This window comes from Podarcis tiliguerta (assembly GCF_965153285.1).
Source record: "Podarcis tiliguerta genome assembly, chromosome: 1".
Lineage (NCBI taxonomy): Eukaryota > Metazoa > Chordata > Lepidosauria > Squamata > Lacertidae > Podarcis > Podarcis tiliguerta.
In genome coordinates this window covers 2005676-2013647 of record NC_139534.1, presented here as the reverse complement: position 1 = coordinate 2013647, position 7972 = coordinate 2005676, and the positions used below count along the sequence as shown (strand labels likewise).

General features: G+C 44.0%; 1 long non-coding RNA gene across 2 annotated transcripts; it reads right to left on the bottom strand.

Moving 5' to 3' along the window:
• Positions 1–1481: 1481 nt before the first annotated feature.
• On the bottom strand, positions 1482–6128 carry LOC310684200. 2 transcript variants are annotated; one of them, XR_014514715.1, is made up of 3 exons: positions 6057–6128; positions 4385–4462; positions 1482–1574 (listed from the first exon to the last, which is right to left on the bottom strand). It is a non-coding gene; the product is annotated as an uncharacterized lncRNA (long non-coding RNA). The 2 variants fall into 2 exon arrangements; XR_014514716.1 differs by lacking the exon at positions 6057–6128 and adding an exon at positions 5454–5681.
• Between the last annotated feature and the right edge of the window lie 1844 nt (positions 6129–7972).

Sequence of the window (7972 nt, the reverse complement as noted above, 5' to 3'; positions counted from 1 at the left end):
TTTAGACAAAACCTTCTCCCTGGACCAGAGAATCATGAAATTTTGATCCTGGTGAAGGGGAGGAGCTCCCTCTTACCTCCTAGTTTAGACTAAGGATCCAACTGTTTCTGCCAAAAGTTGTGACAGTTGCTATGAGGAAGACAAAATTCCTGGACAGGCACAATCTGTCTGCATGAAAATTCCTCCCTGCCCCCGAATATGGTGACTGATAAATTCCACAGCTTGTACAATGCCTGCTTAGCTCTGGCCACAGCCAAAAACCCAGGTGGGCAGGTGGATGTCTGATTCCGCCTGCACTGTTTGCTCCCAGCGCAGCTGGCTTAAATGCTGTGGTAGTGGACCAGAGTGAAGGTTGGCTCTGTCAGGTCCACTGTCAGAGCCCCCCGCCCAATGACTGTGATTAGCCAACTCAAACATTTAATTTGGCAGCAAATCCCATCAATCCCTGCTGAGGCCGATGGCAGAGTCAGCTGGTCATGCAGATAGGAAGCCCCTGTCCCCCCGGCAACCCCACAGCCACACTGTGCCACAACCATTGCTGCGTTCCAGCTTACATGAGTCTGCTGTGAAGAAGAAGAAGAAGAAGAAGAAGAGTTTGGATTTGATATCCCGCCTTTCACTCCCCTTCAGGAGTCTCAAAGCGGCTAACATTCTCCTTTCCCTTCCTCCCCCCCAACAAGCACTCTGTGAAAGATTGTTCGTGGGTGCATTATCACTGGACTAATCCCTTAAATCTTTGCATGTGGCCCATGAACAGAAATAAAGAGAAATATTATTATTATTTATTAATTTTTATACTGCCATTCATCCGTAGATCTCAGGGCAGTTCACAACATAAAAATATGAGATATAAATGCAAAATACATAATAAAAACAAGAACAAACAAACAAACAAAAAACACAAACCAATAACCCACCACCACCACCGACAAGCACATTTAAAATATAGCTAGCAACTGCTATGAAGCAGTTTTGGAATTTCTTTATTCCAAAGTGCCACCACATTCCAGTTAGGTGAGCCTTGCTGAGGTGGTGTGAGAACCGCCCCCCCCCCGCCTCCCCACAGGTGAGGGGGTTTTTTGGCAGCACCTTTGTTTCTTTTTCTTTTGTTGTTAATATTGTTAGCAGAGACTTTGGGATAATGTGGTGATCAAAACATAAAGAAACAAAGAATAAAATTTATTTATGGGAAGTCATTTGTTTGACTTTACCTCAAATCCCTGCCAAAGGAATTAAGGTTCTGTTTTTATAACCAGCTGTCTGTGAATGACATGGGTGCTGGATTCCTACCCAGCCCAGTTTGAAAATATTTTTACTCTTCAGATCCTTGCCAATCATTTTGCTAGGTGTTCACATACCTATGGCAGCATCTGAGGTGTGTTTCAGGGCATCATGAGATTAAAAATAAAATTCCAATATGTCCAAGTAGAGCCTAGGAAAACGCTAACCTGCTTTCAGGGTTTTTCAAATGCACTTCAAACCATTTTTAAAAGGAAAACACGGCCGTGTTGATTCTTCCGCTAACTTCATTTATTCTGCTCCTGTGTCTTTTCATCTTCAAGCAAACATATGCTCTGCTCCACCAGAAAGGAAAACAGCCAACCATCAGGTGCGCAACGGATGCCAATAACTTTCTCGGTACATTTTGAGGCATAACAGAAGTGAAGGGCAACCGGCTCCCCCCCCCCCCCCCCCGACTTATCCAGGCTGCACCGACTCAAGGTCTACAGCAGTGTGCCTGGAAAGGAGAGTAATGCGTTCCCCACATTTGCAATAAATGGATCATTAGATGGCCATTCTGTAACTTTTGGGAGAAGCCAACCAGAAAATTGGATTTCCTTGGATTCTTTGCCAAGCTTTGCTTAAAAAAATGCCCCCTGATTACTTAGTTGCAGCAGATTATTTGGTTGTATCATTACCAACTACATCTGAAGCGCAAAGACCCTCGACATGTTCCTCTGGTGGGCAGCTTTATTTCTAGATTTAATTTCAAATATGAGCATAGCCTTTGTCCTTTCGGTAAGGTTTTGCAATTTTCTGCTCCAGCTGTGAATCTATATGACCTTTGCAACACTAGTCTTGGGAGGAGTGATATAACCGTGTTAACATTGATCTTTCTACTGCGAATGGACTAGAGCTTCTTTCCCACAGTCCTTCCTGGGCCTTGGAGTACAGCTCCTTCTAGGTAGTTTGAGAAGCCGGGTTTCTCTTTGCTTTGTACACAGAGTTCGATGAATACTTTGTTACTTTGTCCCTATACAGTGTATAGGGACGCGGGTGGCGCTGTGGGTAAAACCTTAGCGCCTAGGACTTGCCGATCGCATGGTCGGCGGTTCGAATCCCCGCGGCGGGGTGCACTCCCGTCGTTCGGTCCCAGCGCCTGCCAAACTAGCAGTTCGAAAGCACCCTTAAGTGCAAGTAGATAAATAGGGACCACTTACTAGCGGGAAGGTAAACGGCGTTCCGTGTGCTGCGCTGGCTCGCCAGATGCAGCTTGTCACGCTGGCCACGGACAGCGCTGGCTCCCGGCCTATAGAGTGAGATGAGCACACAACCCTAGAGTCTGGCAAGACTGGCCCGAACGGGCAGGGGTACCTTTACCTTTACCCTTACCATGGCAGTGATCAGCTATAGGTAGGGATGCAAAGGTCTGAAGCAGTGATGGGGACAGGGATGCAAACCTGTGTCCTGTTCTTTCAGGCTTACTGTGGAGTGCTGGGTTCTTTAGAAAAGCTTGTCACCAATCTTTGTTCAATATCTGCCCCCTTAGCCATGAGATTTCAGGGATTCATAGGGAGACCGTTCTTAATTGCACTCAGTCACATTCTCAGCCTAATTCAGTCTGTCAATTTTTCTCTGCTCCTCCCATCTCCAACTTCTGGCTCCTGCTCAGGACAAACCTCTAAGACACAGAGAGTTATAGAATGCAACACCAGGTTGGCCTTGGTATATTGTTGGGTTTTTTCCCCTTCTTCTTCTTTTTTAAAAAAATGCTTGCAGCAAATCTCATCCTTTGACCCTCTGCTTTCTAACCTCTTTTAAAAGGAAGCTTTCCACGATTCTTCAACCAAAAATATTCATGCGTTTTAAATGGCCCAGCACACAAACACACAAACCCCTCTTGAGACTTGCAATTGATGCTATTCTCTTATGGCTCTTAATGAAAAAGTTTTCTCCTGAGAATTTCCCACTTAGGATTCTGGTCCAAGGCTGACTTAGATAAGGATGGGGAACTCGCTTGTTTTTGGTGGATCAGGCCCTTATTCAAAATGTTTTCCTCGGCTGTTGCTGTCTAATCAGAGGCAACTCTAACTGAAATATTTCTTAAACAACATAAGGTAATTGTTTCTTTTCAGATCATTTCATATAATTAAGCAATAATTCCTCTTGACACAAACATTAGTGGGAGAAAATAGATCACAGATTGATTTAGAAATATTGAACCTGGACTGAAATCCATTTTCTCGGCTCAGAGTCTGTAACAAGGGATATTCTTTTTTTAGGAAAGCATTTTATTAGAACGCTTAATAATGACTTAATGTTTTAGCACATCAATATGCTCTACAGCACGGACTTTGCCTAGAGTGACGCTTCTTTCCCTTAGAGATGCCTGAGAATATATGAAAAGTGTTAGATGTCTATAGAGAATAAAGTTAATTTGAAGATGAAAAATAAGATTCATTCATAAAAAGGTATGGAAAATGAACCAACACAGTGCAAAAATACACCATATTAAAAATAAAAGTTAAGAGTTTGAGGAAGTGAGGCCTTTATGCCTATTTTTATACACAAGAGTAGCAGCCGTGGCTTCTGTTTTGTATGCAGTCGGATCTTATGTATGATTACTCGGAATCAAATCTCTGTAAGTTCAACAAGACTACTCCCAACAAATGCATGTAGGCTTGCAGTCTTGGGCTACAATCCAAACCCCACTTACCTAGCAGTAATACCCAGTTAAGTCAACTGGACTTATTTCTAAGTTGATATGGTTAGTCTGTCTGCTGGATCTACTCCCTTATGAAATGCTCCCTTCCCCAGAGTTTGTCACATACTTCCATGCAAATCAGAGGGGCAAATAAGGGATGCTGTGAGGAAAGGTCAATTATCTAACACCCTAAGTGCAGTGGTACCTTGGTTCTCAAACTTAATCCGTTCTGGAAGTCTGTTCCAAAACCACAGCATTTCAAAACCACGGCTTGATCTCCCATAGAAAGTAATGTTCCAGACTTTTAAAAACAACCTCTAAAACAGCAATTTAACATGAATTTTACTATCCAATGAGACCATTGATCCACAAAATGAAAGCAATAAACAATGTACTGTACTATAAAATAAATAAAACAGTATTGTAGATGATAAAAAATAAAATAATTTTTTTTCTTACCTGCACTGATGATAGTCATTGGATGGGGGGCTTTTATTCATAGCACCAAATATAAGCTCCAAACATCACCTCAGAACACTGCAATAGGAAATGGAAGGCTTGAATTACAATGGCGGGGGGGGGGGGCACAAATTAGCAGCACAACAAGAAACACAGGGGGAGTGCAAAATGGAGCACATTCAGCATTTGACAGGTCCTGCTTCTGCACATTATGTACATTTAGTACATTATGTACTAATTTTATTTATTCATCAAATTCATCATGAGACATCTCCTTGAACAGGTGGTGGGGAAAAACCCCAGGCAGTTGGTATTCCTTTTTCACCATCAAATTTTGGTTCTGCGGCCTAGAGATGTTGAATTTCTGGATTAGATTTCTACATCAAAATTTGTAAAATTTGTTTGTGTTTTTAAAACACATTTCTTTCTCTCTACCCAAGAATTAGCAAGTCTACGTCCTTATTCTTTAAGCATTAAAGGGATGTCTGGGTTGTGGAGTGTGTGTCAGGCTTCCACTCCGCTCTCCTTGAATTAACAAAAGGCAGCCTGGCACTTCCAGTGCCCCCCCCCTCACTGGAATGAAAACCAGTAATATTGCTCTTGGAAGATCTCACCACAATCTCATATTGATTAAGAATGAACATTATGCAATTAAAAAAGCTTTATATAATGGAAAAGGCTCCAGGTCTCAATGATTATCGAAATTAGCTAGTGCAGAGAAACAGCTTGGAGTGTTCCCCCGGCCCTGATGATTCTGCTTTTAGTTTTTAAAATCCCATCCAGACTGGTCTGGTCATATCGTAGGGACACACTTCTAATCCGGGCCCCTGCGGTTCAACATACTGTTATTATATAGGGTCTCTGGTTGTGGGTTTTTAGGAAGCACACCTGGGAGAAAGACTCCCGGAACCATTTTGTTTTGGTTTTTAAATATTGTATCAGCTGCCTAAGCCTGCAAGCCTTACTTGATAATCAATCTGACTGACTGAAGTAAAAGCTTACTTCTGAGTAAACATGCACAGGGTTGTTCTTCAATTATTTCTCTTTCAAACCAGTGTTCTTTGCTTACCAAGGTGTTTTAAGGTGTTTCTATGCTGTGCTTTGCATTCATTTACTATTTGCACGGCAACTGATTGCAAGCTTTCGAGAGGGTGGAGTACAAATTGAAAACATGGCATGTGTGGCAGCTCCAGATTCCAGACATTTATTTCTTCTGGCACTTTTTCTGAGCTTGCTTAAGTTCAGAAACAGGCATCTTTGGCTGGGAGTGAGAGAAGAGGGAGAGAGGGAGGCGGCACTTCACATGTCAGTATCTCTGGGCCTGCAACATGGGATCAGGATAGAGTAAATTGTCACAGACAGTAAAATGTCAATAAATGTAAGTGGAACAGTGACACCTAGTGTCTGAGACATCATGTCAAAACACACAAGTTGTGTAATCAAAACTAAATTAAGTTAGCAATACCCAAGCCATTTTTTAAATAAGCCTACAAAAAATAATATAAGCAATCAGTAGCACACAGATAAAACCAGCAAAATGTCTGTGTAAGCTTACTAAAACAAAATAAAGGTTTTTGCAGGCATTTGAAACAGCACAGCAAGGGTTCCTTCCTAAAACAGATAGGTAAGGATTTCCAAAGGTGGGTAAAGGTCTCCCAGCCACCAAGGCTACCTGAGTCGCCCGTGGATCCAGCGGCTCCCCCAGGGCACACAGCTGCTGCTTCAGAGGGAGGGCAGCCAGTCCCTTGAGCTCTAGTCTTCGGACAGCCTGGTTTTCTTCTAGAACCAAAGCCACGTTCATTTCAAATCATCAGAATGCTCTCGTATTAACTGAGGGTGATGGGAAAGCGTGTTCTCCTTCATGGAGAGCACGTATTGCGGTGGGGGCCTCCAGGACACTCCAGAGTTGGAGGGCGGGATAATTGATCGTTGGCCACTGATGCGATTGGGGCTTCCCTTGTTGTTGGGAAGAAGTTAATGTTGTCATTTATTGATTGACAGCCAGAAATACTAAAACTCCTTGCACGAGGCTAGGGCTTCCTCTTTTCGCCCGTGCATCGGATTGCCCGACCCCCCCCCCCCTAGAATAGGGTTGTTCGCTTTGACCTTGCTATGCCTGTCATGGGGTCGTCTGCTTTGGAGCGGGGGCCTGGTAGGAATTTTGTCCATCTGGCTGATTGGCTGGGGCCACATGTAAGGTTGCAGTTAGGCATTGGTTTATGGTTTGGTTGATTGAGGGGAAGTGGTTGAGTGCCTGCCCCTCTAATGCTGCTGCTGCAAGGGATTCCATTAAAGGAATTGGGGGCTAACTACTGCTTGTCCACTCTGTCAAGGGGGCTCGGGCTCTAGCAATGAGCTCCTGGTTGCATTTGGGGTGAGGGCAGGTTCCCTGCTCCGCGTAACCCCCAAGTGTATTCCCCTATTCTGACTTTTGCATCGTGCGGAATGTCAGTCTGTCTCCCATGGTGGGGGCAGATAGTCGCAACCAATGCCTAAGAAACCACTCACAAATTTGTATTTTAATAAAGTTGTGGCCAAAATTATGCCAAAAATCTTAAACAAAAATTTCTGTGTGATGTGTGAGTTATTTGGGGTGGACCTGGGGACCTCGACACACAAGTGAGAGCAAGGAGAGCTGTCCTTCTAGAATAGCTGCAGAAGTGGTGATAGAAGAACAAAATTGATAGCTTAAACGTTCCTTTTTAACCATGCTTTTGGTTGATCCGATTTACATCCTATGCCCTTTTAAAATGTTTTTTTGGGGGGGCGGGCTATTGGGTTGTTGTTTTTATTTTTATTAGGTATTTTGTGGTTTTATATCTTGATTTTATTCTGTGAACCACCCTGAGCCCCCAGATATAGGGCGGTATATTAATAGTAATAATGATAATAATGATGATAATAATGATGATGATGATAATAATAATGGGTCTGTCTCTGGAAACAAGGAACTCTACGAAGCCTGGTGTACTTGGGAGTAAATCTATGCTGGCCTTTTGTCACCTGAGTGTTGCATTCCACCCCAATCTCTGAGTGGTTACCCAGGGTTCATGTTTCCTTTGGGGAATGAGGGGCACCATCTCCTAGGGGCCAAGCCCTTTTGGGGGGCCCCAATATTTTTTGAGAGGGGGCCAGGCTCCCCCCAAATCCAAAGGTGGTGGGAAGCACCCGCAGGCCAGTGGCGGCAGGATGAGGCTGATCTGTGGCCATTGAAGCTGTGTTGCTTTTGCCCTGTCGCCACAGTCAGCTCCTCGCCTGCTCCTCCGACGTCCTGACATCAGGCACACACTGGGACGCCATGCACACAATGTCACGCACCTCACACTGCCGGCCCCCACAGTCTTCTTCCAAACGTGGCACCTGGGACAGAGACTGTGGTCTCTTTATTTACACATATAAACAACCCAAGCCTGTGATGGAGGGTTCACAGCATTAACACCCCAAAGGGGTTTCTCTAACAGCCATAGTCTTAGATTCCAAAAGAAATCAAACCTTGCCCTCTGGCTCTCTGCTTGCTTCTAGTTCACATAGCAGCAAAGCTCTGCCCTCAAACCATGCTTCGTCTAGAGGAGGGGCTCCGTCCTTTTG